Here is a 17,895-nt window from a genome sequence, read left to right as displayed (position 1 = left end):
TCTAACTTTAGAATTTTATTTCATGTTTTAATGTGTGAAATATTATTATTGATTACAGTACACCATTAAGAGATGCACGTGTTGTCAGCTAGTTGTCGCTCCATTTTTAACGTTTAATTTAAGTAGTCACGCAGTAAACAGAAAGCTTATATACAATGTAGATATAATATCAAAAATTCTGATTGTTTTACATTGCGAGCAGGTTTGAAGGTTCTGAATTATACAGATTTCAGAGTTAAAATGAACACTGAATATCTATCTATCTATCTATCTATCTATCTATCTATCTATCTATCTATCTATCTATCTATCTATCTATCTATCTATCTATCTATCTATCTATCTATCTATCTATCTATCTATCTATCTATCGATCTATACATACATACATACATACATACATACATACATACATACATACATACATACATACATACATACATACATACATACATACATACTGTATATTAACATCTTCATTTCAGATGCAATAAAGCATTTGTGGCTCCCCATAATGCCTTATCCGTAGAAACCGGGTCAAGAAATCAAAGGTGTGTTTGCCACTCATAAATTAAAAAAAAAAAAGAAAAACAAGGAAGAGAAAAACAAAAAATTTAAAAAGAAGAAGCAATCCAGCCTGAGGAGAAAGCATTGGAAAGTATGGCCTCTCTGGCTTTATCTCCAAAACCTCTAACATGTGCTGTTCTTCTGATGTTTTCATTCCTGACCCTTATCCTTCCTGGTCACTCCCAAAGAGAACCTCAGCATCTTTATCTCTGCTACCTCCAGCTCTGCCTCCTGTTTTTTTCCTCTCTAGCACTGTTTCCAGGCCAAACATCATTGCTGGTCTGACCACAGATCTGATCACACTCTTTTACACCTATCCTTTCATTTTAGCTAAAACTCTTCTATCACACAGTCTTCTTCACCTGTTCCAGCCTGGCTCCACATACTTCTTCATCTCTTCATTGGTCACTGTTAACCCTAAATGCTTAAAATCCTCCACCTTCTTAATTGCTTCTCCCTATATCTTCACTCTTCCATTTGGACCGCTCTCATTCACAAATATACTCTGTTTTGCTGCTGCAGTTAACCTTCATTATATTTTCCAGGGCCAACCTCTACCACTCTAGCTTCTTCTCCACCTGTTCCCTACTCTCACTACAGATCACAATGTTATCTCCAATCATCATGGTCCATGGAGATTCCCGTCTAACCTCGTCTGTCAACCTGTCTGTACAGTGTCAAAGCAAATGCTGCATCAGCAGTGCTCTTTTTTGGCACGAAACCAAAATGCTGGTCACATATGCTCACTTCTGCTCTTAGTTTAACTTTAACTACTACTTTTTCCGATAACTTCATTGTATGACTCATCAGACTTATTCGTCTGTAGTTACCACAACCGCACAGCTCCTTTGTTCGTAAAAATGGACACCAGCATGGTTTTCCATTTTTCAGGCATCTCACTATCTAAGATCCTACTGAAACAACCCAGTCAGATACTCGTACCACTCAAAGACACTTCACAGGTATATCAAGGCTGAGTGCCTTCCCACTCTTCATCCTCTTCAATGTCCCCGTCACTTCATCTTTACTAATCTTTGCTACTTCCATCACAGTCACATCTTCTTCTCTTTGGTTTCTCGTATTTTTGTCATTCATCAACGTTTCAAAGTACTATTTCATCTTCCCATCACACTACTGGATTCAGTCAATACACTTCCATCTCTATCCTGTCTTTCTGCCTTGCCAACCTGTATAGGCCAGTCTCTAAGTCCTTACTGTCCAACCTAGCATACAAGTCATCGCAAGCCCTTTGCCACCTCTACTTTCGCCTTGCGTTGCATCTCCATGTACTTCTGTCTACTGTTTTCGGTCCTCTCAGTGTTCCACTTCTTCTTAGCTAACCTCGTTCTCTGTATAACACTGCTGCACCTCCTCATTTCACCATCAAGTCTCCTTATATATTTTCCTTTTATGTCACACACCAAGTACTCACCTACCTGTTTCTCTGATCACAATAGCTGTAGTCGTCCAGTCAATTGGAAGCACCGCCTGGCCATCCAGAGCCTGTCTCAACTCCTTCCTAAAGGTCATACAACACTCTTTTTTGTCTGCCGTCTTCATCAGTCATCCTACACACCATCATCTTATGATGCCTGGCTCCAAATTCACTTACTATGACTTTGCAATCTCCAATCTCGTGAAAATGGGATTGTCTGCACAAGATGTTGTATATCTGTATACTCCTACCTCCACTCTTATAGGTCACCCTATGTTCATTCCTCTTCTGGAAGAACGTATTTGCCACAGCCATTTCCATCCTTTGTTGCAAAGTCAACCACCGTCTGACCTTCTGCATTCCTCTTGGTGAATACCAAACCTGCCAATCACCTCTTCATCACATCTGTTTCCTGTACCAACATGTGCATCGCAGTCTGCACCAGCAAAAATTCTTTCATTTCTAGGGATGCTCTGCCTCACTTCATCATCATCAACCAGAAATGCTCCTTCTCCTCCAATTCACAACCTACCCGGGGGGCATACCCACTAAAAATATGGTGTCATTAACTATTCCAGTGCCATGAAGAAGAATTCTTGTTGTGTAAAATCCTTAGGTAGAGTGCCAGTGATGAGAATTCTTGTCAACTACATTTTTTTTCAATGAATGAAGAGATTGCACTTGTGGACAGTGCTCCTCTTAATATTAAGCCAACTGCGCACTGTAATGATTACAAAGACGAGTAGTGGAGCGCCGTGTAGTTGGAAAGAGTGTGTGTGTGTGTGTGTGTGTGTGTGTGTGTGTGTGCGTGTGTGCGTGTGTGTGTGTGTGTGTGTGTGTTGGGGAGGGGGGGGGCAAAAGAGCACGAGAAGAGAACAAGAGAAAATAAGATAGAAGAGCATAACCCAATTAATCAGCTATAAATTTGCTCACATTGCAGCAAAATATGGCTCATGGTGGGCTAAATAATGGAGCCAAAGCTGACAGAGTGGATTTAAAGGAAGTGGTGGAGGATGCATGCGTCTACGGCTTTGAACGCCAAGGGCATCGTTTGTGCTGTAGTTTAAAGAAATCAGCGTAATCTGATGTTGAATTCAACAAAGCCGAGCGGATTCGTCAGATGAGTCGATCCTGATACAGGTCTGTTACGGGTGGTATTATAGTACCATCTAGTGGATGTTGGATATAACTGCATGTTATGTCAGTCGAGCAACCTCCCGACATGCATTGCGTGGGCGCCGTTGTTGATTCACTGTACGCTGAGCCGAACAGTAAACGGATGCTCGAACAAGCTATAAGTGTGGTGCCTTATTAATACAACACACACTCACAAACATGGTGTCAGAAGTGGACGTACATCGGCGCTGACGGCTACATGGCGCTAGCGTGTGAGTTTATTGTGCTTTACAGTGAATTTCTGAGACTCTGGTGCTGAACCAGGAAATAGGCATGGCCGCTAACATTCCCCCTCCAACTCCGATGACACTCAGCGGCAATCTGAGTGCGAACTGGGACATTTTCCGAGCGGAATATGAAGATTATGCTTTAGCAACGGGGCTGGTGAGCAAGCCCGGGGAGGTCCAGGCGGCGACCTTAAGGAGCATTATGGGAGCTGAATGCCGGCATGTCTACAAACACAACCTGACGCTGACGGACGTGGAGCGGGCGGACGTCTCTGTCATTCTGGATTCGCTGGAACAGTACTTTAAACCTGCAAAAAATGTGATCTATGAGCGCTACATGTTTGGCTGCTGTAAACAGGAGGATGGTGAGCCAATAGACTGTTTTGTGACTCGACTCAGAGAGAGAGCTGCTGCCTGTGATTACGGCGCCTTGAGGGATGAGTTGATCAGAGACAAAATAGTTATCGGCATTGCAAATGAGAGCACACGTAGACGGCTGCTACGGGAAAAGGACTTGACGCTTGCCAGCGCTATCGAAGCATGTCGAGCAGCTGAGTTGAGTGATCTGCAGTTGAGAGCTATTGAGCAGGAAAGATCTCACTTGGACAATGTCAACGCCGTAGGAAAACATACCTTCAAAAGACAATCTAGCACTGCGGAGAGAACGAGTGCTCATCCTAGATTACAGGATGTGAGTCCTTCCGCATGCAAATACTGTGGCACATTGCATGGGAGAGGAAAGGAACATTGCCCAGCATATGGCAAGAATTGTAATGCTTGTGGAACAGCGAATCATTTCGCAAGAGTTTGCAACAAAACGAAAAGAAAGGAGGGAAAACTACACATAGCTGAAGGACTGAACATGGACAAAGATAGTTCCGAGATGGAAACAAATGATGTGTATGCTGTGGAAAGCATTGGAGCTGTGAGGACAAGAGGCAAAAAATGGTTTGTCAAACTTCGGCTGAACGGAGCATTACAGAAATGCCAGATTGATTCGGGAGCTACTTGCAACGTCATGAGTCTCAGAGATAAAAAGAGACTGGCTCCAAAAGAAAAACTAAAGCGGAGCAACACCACCCTCAAGCTGTATTCAGATCATGGACTTCCATCATTAGGAGTTTCTACTATGGACTGTGAGGTGCAGGGCCACACATACAAATTGGAGTTTGAGATTGTGAATGCACGGCAGCTGCCATTGCTGTCAGGCTCTATGTCAGAAAAGATGGGGTTCATACATTTCACCATTCCAGAGGAGCTCAGAGTGGAGGAGCTCAACACAGTCATGCACAGTCTCGCCAAACCTCTCGCCAAGGAGACAGTCATCACAGCATATCAAGATGTTTTCACGGGTAGGGTGGAGGCACTCCCCGGAGAAGTTCACTTTGATCTAGATCCAGCGATTCAGCCGGTGCAGTGCGCGCCACGAAATGTCCCTGTGGCTTTGAAAGACGCTGTGAAGGCCCAGTTGGACAAATATGAAGCAGAAGGACATATCACGTCTGTCAGTGAACCGACAGATTGGATCAGCAACATGGTCATTGTCAGGAGACCAGATAAATTGCGTATATGCTTACAGCCGTATCACCTCAACCGCGCACTCAAGCGATCGCATTATATCATGCCCACGTTGGAGGATGTGCTTTACAAGCTACCTAAAGCCAGAGTTTTCACACTGGTTGACGCAAGAGATGCCTTCCTGCAGTGTAAGCTGGATGAAGCCAGCAGCTTCATGACCACGTTCTGGACTCCTTGGGGGCGGAAGAGGTGGTTGAAACTTCCGTTTGGCGTGTCGGTGGCTCCGGAGGTCTACCAGAGGAGGCAGCACGAGCTGTTGGCAGGGCTTCAAGGAGTGGAGCCTATAGCGGATGACATCCTGGTGGTGGGCTGCGGTGACAGCGATGAGGAAGCAGACAGGGATCATGATGCGAAGCTAGTAGCCCTTCTTGACCGCTGCCGTCAGGTCAAGTTACGCCTTAGTATCAGGAAGCTTCAATTCAAGGTGTCTGAAGTGCGTTTCCACGGCCACATATTGTCAGCGGTGGGTCTCAAGGTCGACCCAGAGAAAGTAAGGGCTGTTTTGGAAATGCCAGCCCCAACAGATGTCAAGAGTGTGCAGAGACTCATTGGATTTGTTACGTACCTGGCCAAGTTTCTTCCACAGCTATCAGAGGTTTGTGAGCCTCTGAGGAGACTCACTGACAAGGACGCAGTGTGGCACTGGTTGTCAAAACATGAGACAGCTGTCAAGGAAATAAAAAGACTTGTGACTATGACTCCGGTGTTGCGGTACTACGATGTCACGAAACCCGTCACAGTGCAGAGTGACTCCAGTCAACATGGCCTGGGTTGCTGTCTGATGCAGGAGGGTCAGCCCGTCGCATTTGCGTCAAGGGCGCTTACGCCCACGGAACAGAACTATGCGCAGATAGAGAAGGAGTGCCTTAGCATAGTGTTCGCCTGCCAGCGTTTTCATCATTACCTTTACGGTCGAGATATGGTCACGGCGGAGACGGATCACAAGCCCCTTATACCCATCTTCGGCAAGCCTCTTCTGAATGCCCCCAAGCGCTTGCAGAGCATGCTTCTTGCTCTCCAAGGCTACAACTTGCAAGTGGTTTACAAGCCAGGGCCGGACATGTTTATGAGCGACACACTGAGCAGGGCAGTTGTGTCCAGCTCACACCCCAGGATGGTGCGGACGGAGCATACAGTATGCAGTATGGTGGATGAGCAGCGTGCAATTGAGCACATAAATATGGCTGACTATCTCAACGTCACGGACAAAAGATTGGTGCAGATACAGAGGCACACAGACAAGGACGCACAGCTGCAAGCTGTGAAAGCTATCGTTCTGAACGGCTGGCCAACGATTAAGGACGACGCTGAGATGGCGGTGAGAGAATACTGGCCCATCAAAGAGGAGTTGAGTGTTCAAAATGGTGTGTTATTCAGAGGGCAGAGAGTTGTGATCCCTAAATCACTGCGAGCTGAAATGCTGGCCAGAGTGCACTGCAGTCACATTGGGGGCGACGCTTGCTACAGACAGGCACGGGAGACTTTATACTGGCCTGGCATGCAATTTGACATTAAAGACTATGTCAGTAAGTGCACAATATGCAATGAGTACGCTGTAGAGCAACATAAAGAGACAATGCTGAGCCATGAACTGCCTACACGCCCGTGGCAGATTGTGAGCCTGGATCTGTTTCAGCACGGTGGGAAAGAATTCCTGCTGGTGGTTGATCATTACTCAGATTACTGGGAAATTGATGTACTGCCGGACCTCAGTGCGGAGACGACGATTAAGCGATGCAAGGCTCAGTTTGCCCGGTATGGTCAACCCGACAGGGTTATCACTGATAACGGGCCTCAGTTTGCCTGTTCTCAGTTCCGACGGTTTTCAGTGGAGTGGGAGTTCGAGCATGTCACCTCCTCGCCGAGACATCCTAAGGCCAATGGGAAGGCGGAGGCGGCTGTGAAGATCGCTAAGAATCTGTGCAAGAAAGCCCTTCGTGAAGGAAAAGATGCTTGGAAAGCGATATTACAGTGGAGAAACACCCCGACAGAGGGGATGGACAGCAGTCCTGCACAACGTCTGATGGCACGGCGCCTGAAGTCGGCTTTGCCGGTGGCTTCCGCGCTGCTCGAACCGCGGGTTATTGTGGGCGTGGTTGACAAGTTGCGCCACAGGAAACAAGTCTCCAAGCTCATATACGACAGATCTGCAAAGGACTTGCCTGAGCTCTCGGTGGGTGAGGCAGTTCGAATGAAGCCGCTGCCGGGTGACAGGACGGGCATTTGGCGCAGGGGGGTGTGTCTGCGGAAAGTCGCTCCACGGTCCTACCTGGTGGAGGTCGAGGGTGCTCTCTATCGTCGCAATCGGGTCGACTTACGGATGGCGGAGCCGGTGTCTTCGCAACACTCGGTGACTGGTGTGGAGGAGTCTGCGTCTGGAGGCATTGGGGTTCAGGCACCGAGTGAAATGACTGAGGATCAGTGGAGGTTTTCTCCTCAGGTGGCTCAGGGCCGGTTTCCCAGCAGTTCGGGTGCGCCAGATTCTCCTAGGGTCTCGGAAACGTCATCTGTTCCATCGTCAGCACCATCTCTGTCCCCTGCTCTGTCGCGTTATGGCCGCCAGATACGGCCTCCCAGCAGACTGGACCTGTAGGTTCACAGGGCCTACAAGGGCGGCTGGGGGGGGGCGTTCTGGTTGTGGAGGGGGGGATGGAAGGGGAGCTGTTCTACTGTTGATGTTCTACTGTTACAATGAAAAGTTATTACTTGTCCGGTTCGTTAATGTTATTATACTGTTGATGTTCTACTGTTACAATGAAAAGTTTATTACTTGTCCGGTTCGTTAATGATATTATAAAAGAGTTTGGAGTTTGGGGTACTTAAAGAAAAGGGAGATGTTACGGGTGGTATTATAGTACCATCTAGTGGATGTTGGATATAACTGCATGTTATGTCAGTCGAGCAACCTCCCGACATGCATTGCGTGGGCGCCGTTGTTGATTCACTGTACGCTGAGCCGAACAGTAAACGGATGCTCGAACAAGCTATAAGTGTGGTGCCTTATTAATACAACACACACTCACAAACAAGGTCCACTGATATCAGTCGCAATTCCTCTCCAGAATCTCCTAGGAAACCGCGGAGGAAAAGGCTATTGTCTAGCATTAGCGCTTCTGTGTAAATACTGTATGTTGCTGTTTATCCATCTATCCATTGTGTTTTTTCGGAGATGTTTTATAGAAGGAAGGACTGTTGAGATGTTTCAGATGCCACTTAACCGAAAAATATTTTAGTCAACATCACTGTTGTGCACAAAACAAAAATCTTTTTGCAAAAAACAATTTTTTTCATTTCGTTCAAAATAAATGTTCAAAATTAATGCTCGAACCTGGCTGGCAATCAAGACTAGGTTCCCTTTTCGGATAACACTTGGCACTGAAATAGTTAAGCGGTAGAAATTTGGTCCCTTAAATTTGCCTTTATGGCCTTGGTCTGGAACTTGTAGAAAATATGTGATGTCTGCCAGGCAACCACTGTAAAACTAGATATTTGTTTTAAGGACTGTCAAACTATAACTACTGCATACAATGTCACATTTTGCTAATTATTTTTTCTAATTACTTTATCAGGCTTATTGTGAAAGCACATTTGTTTCTGCATTTGTCCTGAGATGTGTGTTCTGCTCCTGCATGAGTACATTCCAGGCTTTACAGGCAACCAGGAAGGGCTATACTGTTAGTTTATGATCTTCACCACACATGCCCCCTCTTCCTCCTCCTCTCTCCCCCTCTCTACGATCAAGCTCTCTCTGTTATTCCTTCCTCTCATCCCACTTACGCACACTGTTTACTGGGGGGGGTGCACACGCTTTGCTGTGTTTAAAACAAAACAAAACAAAATGAAAGAGTTGTTTTCCTTGAACCTCATTATCATTACTTTTGACTCTTCCAGAGACAGCTTGACCTGCTCCGGCATCCAGAGCAAAACATTCTGACATCACAGCAGACTATCATTCAAAAGCATTGAAAGGAATGTATCTTAGACCTTTCAACATTTATTTTTTATTTATAATGGCCATTCACAGTACTACTGTCACTCATCAAAATACACTATATTGACATCAATATATAGAATTTTCGTGGACATAAGATGAATTTCAAAGTCTTAAATTATCGGCAAAACCGATGAGACATCTTATGACGTTCGTCGTATGTGTATGCCGAGTTCCAAAAAAATGAGCGCTCCACTTGACTAACCGAAAACATAACCTGCCAACACGCTGCTTATATGAAAAAAAAGAGGATGTAATAAAGAATAGGATACAGACCTTGAAAGGGATAAGGGTGGGCGTGATAGAGGAGGTTTAAGGCACACCCCCAGTAGGTATCGGTATGTAGTGCGGATGTGTGTGTTGGGCATTACTTCACTTTGGCTAAAGAGTAGTACCTTCAAAAATGGCACCTACAAAGAGACATGCTTATGAAGCACAGATTAAACTGCAAACTATCGGCTACGAAGAACTGTATTAAGACGTGACTGTGGGTAGTAAAGCTCACAGAATACAGTAATGCCTCGTTTTTTGCGGTAAATGGGGACCGGGACCCCCCCCCCTCAATAAGTACAAAAATAAGCCCACCCCCTCCCGACAGAATTTTCATGCATGTGTATGAATTCCAATCTATTACAGTAGAAATAGAAATTTAGGTAAGAGATTTACAACGTTCCAGTGCAGCGCTGCTCTTTCCTGCAGTTTCATGAGGGAGACGGTCACTCCTACATGACACGTAATTGGCTTACGTTGCAACCATCAACCAATGAGGGTAGGAGTTAGGGCGGGAGTAGATTATGAAGACATACATATCTTTTTTTTTTCTTTTTTAAATCTGCGATGCACTGCGCATGCGATAGGGGAGGCGAAGCAGCGAATGATCGCTGTACATGAAAATTGTACATTTTTGTGGAGGCTAATCTAGGTGCGATTTATGAAATGACGCCATTTATCGATCCGAGTAAGGACTATCGTGGAACAACAACTTCCAGAGCAGTATAAGAAAAAAAATGGCCATCTTTCACTCCTACTGCTGCAAAAAGATTGCTGAGGAAAACATCCAGCCAAACCACATTACCAACACGCAAAAGGTGCCACTCACTTTCGATATCCCAATGTGCTGCAAGAAAAGAAAGGGACCACCAGCACAGGGGTGATATGCAAAACAGGCCATGAGAAGCTGGCTTTTGCTGGCGTGCTTGGTTGCCATGCTAATGAACAAAAACTTGATTTTTTTAAAATGAAGACTCTGCCCAAAGAAAAGTTTCCAGCCGGAGTCGTTGTTAAGGCTAATCAAAAGGGCTTGATGGACGAGCAGTGTTGGGCAACTTAATTCAAAACTGTAATGTATTATCTATTACTTATACTGTCATTTCAAAGTAATTACCTAAATTACAATGTTACTGTAATTGAAATGTAAGGCATTACACTACTATTGCATAACTTTTATATTAATCTCACCAACATAACTTGAAATATGGATTTGCCATTCCAAATGTAGCTCATTATGCACATTACACATCCAGGGGAAGGTTGGATTAAGCCTAAAAACAGTACAAATCATTTAATATGTATTGTATTGTAAACCTTTAAGAACATGACAAGATACAAAATCTTTTTTTGTATTTTAATCCCTTTATTTCTTAGCTTGGGTGGTTTGGTGGTACACTGGTTAGGACATCCGCCACATGGTTAAGGGACCTAGGTTCGAATCTAGCTGGCTTCGGCCTTCATATGTGGAGTTTGCATGTTCTCTCCGAGCCCACGCGGGTTTTCTCCAGGCACTCGGGCTCCCACACTGCAAAAAACATGCATGGCAGGTGGGTTGGACATGCTAGGTTGTCCCTAGGTGTTATTGGGTGTGTGAATGGTTGTTTGTCTCTGTGAGCCATGCAATTGACTGGTAACCAGATCAGAATAAACCCCGCCCAAAGTCAGCTGGGAGAGGCACCAGCAAGCATGCGCCTCTTGTGAGAATAAGCGGCTACAGATGGATAGATTGTGATGTATTATTTATGCTTTAGGCAGGAACAGTTAGTGCATTCCACAATTTCAATGTTAATATTCAAATTCAAGTTCAGTCAGCTAGATTATGAACAAACGTTTCAAAAATAGATGGTTTCGGTGGGGCTAATGTTAGCAGCTAGACTACATCATCGTTATTGAATTTAATGTACTGTTTAACATGACTTTTTGTATGCTTCATCTTGATACAAATTGACCAAAACTATTAATAGGTTATTATTAATAGCAATTGTACAGTGAAAATTATTGTTCGCTTACCTTGTCATTATTGCTTGTTGCAACAGGGATCTTGCTGACAAGGTTTCAAAACGCTGGTGAATCCACAGTGGAAAGAAGCAGTATATCTTCTAGGTACGACATACTCCGCCACGAGTTTCCTAACCTGTTGAGGTCAAAGTAATATGTTTTAACCCAAGTCTCAAGCTTTCGAGTGTTTTCTTTTCCCTAACTTTACATTATATGACACCGCTCTAAATGGTTTATCAAGTTACTGGCGCAATTTCGTGGAGTGGACAGCTCTTTAAGTGTCGCTCACAAAGTGCACCTAACGATTATATTCTTCTTGTCTTTATTTCTGATAAACTGAATGTTATGGGTCTATATCCATTTTGTATAAATATAGTCCATTTTCAACCTGTCGTCCGTCTGCTGCTGCCCCACTCATCTCTGGTGTTGTAGATACTAATAGCAGGAAGCTTACCCTCACTAGGGTCGCTGGCTTGCTGGTGTTACCCTCATCTGTCTACAGACAGTAGACAGGGGACACTCTGAACTGGTTGCCAGCCAATTGCTGGGCACACTGAGACAAACAACCATTCACACTCACACCTAAGGGCAATTGGGAGTGTCCAGTACACCTATCATGCATGCTTTTGGAATGTGGGAAGGAGGCCGAGTGCCCAGGGAGAACCCACGTGGGCACAAATAGAACATGCAAGCTCCATACAGGAGACCGGAGCAAGATGGGTTTGAACTCGGGTCCCCTTAACTGTGAGGCAGAAGTGCTATTCACTGCACCACCAAGCCGCCTCTCTTGTTTAATTTTTTTTTTTTTAGCAATATATTATGATCAATAGTATCAAAAGCTTTTTTTAAAATCAATAAATATACCAACAGTTAATAAAGCCGGAGCGATCTGGACTTGAACCAGGGACACTGAACTGTGAGGTGGATGTGCTAATTACTCCTCCACCAAGCCACCCTATGTTTTCATTTGAAATTGAAAAAATGAACATAATGTATAATATCCAGTTCAGAATTATTGGGCTTTTTTTTTCCTGTGATCAAACACTTATCTCTTGCTGTTCAATGTGTTTTTGGAAAATGGTTAAAGTAGAAGCCTTAACAAGTGTCTGAGCAATTAATATATAATCATAATATATTTTAAATAGAGGGACCTTTCAAGAAACTCAAGATCATCTTCCAATAATAAATTAAAATGAAATAATTTAGAATTAAATGCATTTAAATTGCATTACAAAACTTTAAATAATGAGGAAGTGGCTAATTGTAAAAATAAAATAAATAATTAAGAGCACTGGTTAGAGGGAATAGGCAAATTGGGATAGATGGACTCAACAATTCAGAAATCAGGAGGACTGGGGAGCAAAGCGGCTAAAGACCGATGGGGAGCATAGCGGCCAAAGCAGTGGTGTCCAAACCCGGTCCTCAAGCGCCGGTATCCTGCATGTTTTCCAGGTTTCTTTCCTTGACACAATTGATTTAAATGATCAACTAGCAAGCTCAGCAGAAGCCCAATCATGATCTTGATCATTTAAATCAGGTGTGTCAGGTAGAGAAACCTGGAAAACATGCAGGACAGCGGCCCTCGAGGACTGAGTTTGGACACTCCTGGGATAAAGGCTCTACTTTCAGCGGTCGTCAGGCGGGCAGAGGGGACAGAAAGATGGATGAAAGTAAAGAATCAGAGGGCAATAAAAGGACGTAAGCGAGGTATGGAAGGGCAAGGTTGTGAATGGCCTTTATATTCATTCATATTTATATTTTTTTATTTATACTATAAAAACATGGCATAAGATAACCTGACATCATTACCATAACTACAATCAACTCTAATAATTGTATTAACTATAATAAAAGTCAATTTCATTTGAAATGTATTTTTATTAAACAAATATTTTATATATAACATTATTCTCCAAATTCTGTTCTTTCCGTGTCATATTATATCCATTTGGTAACGCTTCTTCCAGTGTTGTAGTTTTAGTTTGGAGTTTTTAGCCAATTAGAATTCAGCTAATTTGTGTCACCAGGCTGTATGAAATCTGCCTGCAATCAGACCCATTTGAGGGCATTTGCAAGGTAAAGTTGTAAGATCCTGTGCAGTGTGCAAAGACATATGTGCAAGGGCCCATATAGTTATTAGACAGTTGCAATAGCCAATTGAGTCATGAGGTGGCCATCTAGAAGCCTCACGTTGAACGTGATGTGATTGGATGCTCACTTCAGAGAGGCGGTGGTGCTATGTCGATCAACCGTGTTTAACGGTAAAAAATTGAAAAAAAACAAAACAAAACAAAACATGTTGCTCAACCAAGCTAACTGTTTTGCTTGGCTGATCTGCATTAAAGGTGTAGCGTACAGCTAAGTCAGACCCGCAGACATTTAGCAGAAAAATCAAATCTACTCTTTTTTTTGTTTTTGTTTTTTTTGTTTTTTACCTACAATGGCTGAAGAAGAGCAAAATGTAGATTGGACAAACACGACTTTCAGCATTAGCCTCCATGTCAATAGAAAATGATTTATTATTGGAAATGAAACACACAGACAAACTCTACAAACAAGTCATTGAAGTCTTTCTGAGGTAAGGCAGAAGAATGGATTTTGTATTGAAATAAGTGAGAGGCAGCTGTTTTGGTGAGTTAAGCATTTGATTTTTTAATTTTTTCATTTTTAATATATTTTTGCAATTGTATTTGTTCATATTCAATTAGTTTTAGAGAAATCAAATGGTGTTCTGATATTAAACTGAGATTTATAATTTAAGGCAGTCTTGTTAAAGCTTGCCTGCTCTTTAATTATTCATAATTTAAAAAAATTGTGGAAAAATATGTATTAACAATATATTTACTTCTTAACAGATTTCTTCTTTGATCCAAAAGAGCACAGTTTAAGTTGATTATTTTATTGTGGACCAATAGAAATGACGTATGAAAGGGTTTAAAGTTTAATAAATCAGACACTGATGGCAAGTTTTAAGTCTTTTTTTTTTTTTTTTTTTTTTTTTTTTAATCCCAAAACTCTTCGTACTGTTTAAGAGGGTACTGGGCTGAAAAGATAAGTCTTTTTTTTTTTTTTTTTTTTTTTTTTAATCCCAAAACTCTTCGTACTGTTTAAGAGGGTACTGGGCTGAAAAGGTATTTCACAGGGTGTACATGAATGGAAAAAGGTTGCGAACCACAGGTACAGAGGTTGATCAAAATAGTGCAATATAAAATTTGACCACACGATGATGCTGTGATCAAAGCAAAGTTATTTAACACGCGCGCGCACACGCACACGCACGTACAGGCACAGGCACACTCATGGACCAACCAAATATTTTCAAGGAAGCACTTGGTCGGGTTGAGCCAAGGCCACAGAAACAAAACACATCTGTATCCAACCCAGTCCGTATCAAAATCCTACGGAGGGATGATGTCTCATTCTGATCAACAAACTGAAAGCGGCAGGAGCCATTGCACAGGCTATTCGGCTCAGGATGGGATGCTTCTACATTTGTCTAGGTTCAGGTCCAATTTCCAATACCAGGAAACCAATACCAGTAATCAACAAATGTATGCCAATTTTTGAAACTTTTGTACATATTTTTTTGTGGTAATAAATGTTACTTTTTTAACATTAAAACTTAAAACGTTGAATTCAATGTATACTTTAATATATAACCATATTTATTTATTAACGTAAATAAGAAAAAAAAAACTGAAGTTCTAAAGTCATACATTATATAATTATTAAAGTAAGCAATTTATTCATTTTACCCATTTCAAAGTGCAAGGCAAAATTATTTGCTTTGGACAACTGGAACAGTTGTCTTTGTTCCTTGTGCAGGAGCCTTCCAAGAAAGGAAGGCCCGCCACACATCACACAATGAGATCAAACCCAGCTTGATTTGAAATATTGCAAAAAAAAAAAAAAAAAAAAGACAGTTCGTTGAGGACAAGATTAAATTAAATATGGTTATGTATTGTTCTGGGTGACTCGGTGGTGCAGTGGTTAGCACGTCAGCCTCACAGTTAAGGGACCCGAGTTGAAATCCACCTCGTTCCAGCCTTGCTGGGTAGAGTTTGCTTCTTCTCGCCGAGCCTGTGTGAGTTCTCTCCAGGCACCCCAGCTTCCACCCATACTCCACAAACATGCATGGCAGGTGTATTGGACATACTTATTTGTCCTAAGGTGTGATTGGGTGCGTGAATTGTTGTTTGTATCTGTGTGCCCTACCATTAGCTGGCAACCAGATTGTCCCCAGAGTGTCCCCTGCCAACTACCCGAAGTCAGCTGGGATAGGCACCAGCAAGCTTGTGACCCTCATGAGGATAAGCGACTACAGAAAATGGATGGATGTATTTTTCTTAAACGCAATACATATTTTTATATTGATAGTAAAGGCATGCACCTCCAAGCATGATTATGATTAGTGAAGTGTGTGTGTGTTTGTGTGTGAGTGTGTATGTGTAAGTGTGTGTGTGTAAATGTGTGCGTGCAAGTGCGTGCGCGTGTATGTGTGTGTGTTCAATTAACATCTAAATTGAACATGCTTTGGAAGGTACAATAATGTTTTTCCGTACTCAGAAAGCACAGGTGTCATTTGCAAATTTGGATCATGAGACATTTGTGTGTATGTTTGTTTCAATCATTAGCCATAATCTTTTGGGTAAAGTAGACTTCACATTGGAAGGCCCAAGGCAAGATTTAAATCACATACTCCACGTTCTTTGGTTAAGGATTATTATCTTGATGTTATCTATTTAGGAAATTACACTTACTATTCATAATTACCGTAATATTCGCAAAATTATTCATCAAATTAACCGATTACATCGTGTTTGTGGGCACATTGAATACCTTTGTTTAAAGAAAGGCTTGTTATGAGATTGATTACTTGATTATCCTCTTTGTAATAAACATTTGATTTGATTTACAGTAAGTGATGTACTCTTTTTCTCAGGAAATATTGAACAAAAAAGGTTTTTTTTTACAGAAGATCAGCATTAATGGGTGGGAACCCACGTCAGAAAAGATAGTTCAGTTTTAAAAACATGCCAGCAGTTCCATTCAAATTTTATTGCCATCTCAATTAAATACAAATATTTTGAGCATAGTCTCATGTCACGAGTTTGTGCTGGAAAATAAAACACATAAAACATACTTTCTACCAAAAACAGCATCACAAATAATGAACTTGTTATCCATTATTATTTTATCTATAGAGATATGATACATGTCATTATATAACATAAATATATTCAAAAATTACAATTGTAATTTAAATAAATCATACTGTAAATGTCTTTTTTCAGAGATGGGCAATTTTTAAAAATTTGCAGTCTGTCATTTGTCATCACCTTTGTCACCCGTCCGTCATTATCAGTTCGTCTTTTTTTGGGGTTTTTTTGGCATTCTTCAGCAACATGGGTAATTGTCATTGAGGGACAATGTGTCAGTCCCATTGGAATGTCCACCTCTGTTTTTTAAAATATATATTTGTAAAGATTTTTAAAAATTTTAATTTCTTACCATTTTACAAAGCTGAATGACTTCTCCCTCTAGGTCAAGCTGTTGATATATATGCTAATTTTTCACACGACATCATGCAAGACTTGTTTGACCTGCTAGACTTGTTTGAACAGAGGGTTGCAATTTTTTCCACAAAATTTCAGTCACATTCCTCATTGTACAACTTCTGGTGCATACAACAGCAGCACTTCCACCGCACTTGGGCAATACTTGAATGGCAAGTTGCCTGCTCAATTGCTAGTTGGCTGTTTCTATGTCAGTCCTGTTATATGCTAAAATGTTTAGTCTCTCAGCCTGTGTCAAATCGTTCCCTGCAGTCCCCAAAGTGACTAAATTCACAGTCACCTCAGCTATATTTTCATTCCTGGGATTGGGATGTAGTATGATTATAGAGTTTCCTCAAAATCTGTATTTTGCATCTGTTTCTTTGACTCAAGTGGAGTCATCTCAGTGAGGGCAAAATAAACCTTTACTTTCACTATAACAATAATCGTCGCTCCCTTCAAGCAAGATTATTTCTATGCCGTCACCTATGCCTTCCATCCCCCTTTTATTCCTTCATTTCTCATACAACCTCTGCAAAATATCAGCCCCACTCCTCTTTTCAATTCCTTCTTGAAGGCAGATCACATAAAATATTTAGTCAGACCTCCTTGCAAGAGCAGAATACGCATTATATGGTGCCTCACCCTCTCTCCAAGTCCAAAGTGAAGGAGAGCTCTTTTCTCTCAATGAGTATCTGAGCATGTGTCCGGGGTCTTCAAAGGGTGAACAATCCAGTCCGAATGTCAAAATGACGTGCAAATCAATGAGGCGAACAGAGAGCGACCCAGATAGGTCGCATGGACAGCAATAGGAGACTGAAAAAGAATTAGCAGACTAGATATTGTGGTATCCGTTTGTGTGGAAACTCCAAATATGTCTGACGCCAGTTTGGTTTAAAAGAGCTTCACATTAACATCATTATTTACCCTGTTTATTTTCCCACCATTGAAACCGCTAGCATGCATGTGTACAACGTATCCTTTACCTCCACACCTTGAGCAGTGAGTAGAAAAACCGGCATGACTGCGAGAAGAGAAAACAAATGCATCTCTTCGTGGTTCATGAGCAAACGTGTTGTGCTCTTAAAAGCTAGATCT

General features: G+C 42.1%; 1 long non-coding RNA gene and 1 pseudogene across 1 annotated transcript; both read right to left on the bottom strand.

Annotated features, from left to right (window-relative positions):
* Positions 1-1,512: 1,512 nt before the first annotated feature.
* LOC148420806 (uncharacterized) lies at positions 1,513-2,127 on the bottom strand (annotated as a pseudogene).
* Positions 2,128-10,622: 8,495 nt separating this feature from the next.
* Positions 10,623-16,814, bottom strand: LOC148420805 (uncharacterized). Its single transcript, XR_015866220.1, has 3 exons — positions 16,754-16,814; positions 11,255-11,378; positions 10,623-10,769 (listed from the first exon to the last, which is right to left on the bottom strand). It is a non-coding gene; the product is annotated as an uncharacterized LOC148420805 (long non-coding RNA).
* Between the last annotated feature and the right edge of the window lie 1,081 nt (positions 16,815-17,895).

The sequence above is a fragment of the Hippichthys cyanospilos genome, chromosome 7 (genome assembly GCF_059441005.1).
Source record: "Hippichthys cyanospilos isolate Australia breed blue-spotted pipefish chromosome 7, RoL_Hcya_1.0, whole genome shotgun sequence".
Lineage (NCBI taxonomy): Eukaryota > Metazoa > Chordata > Actinopteri > Syngnathiformes > Syngnathidae > Hippichthys > Hippichthys cyanospilos.
Note: the sequence above shows the minus strand (reverse complement) of the source record. Positions and strands in the feature narration are given on the sequence as shown.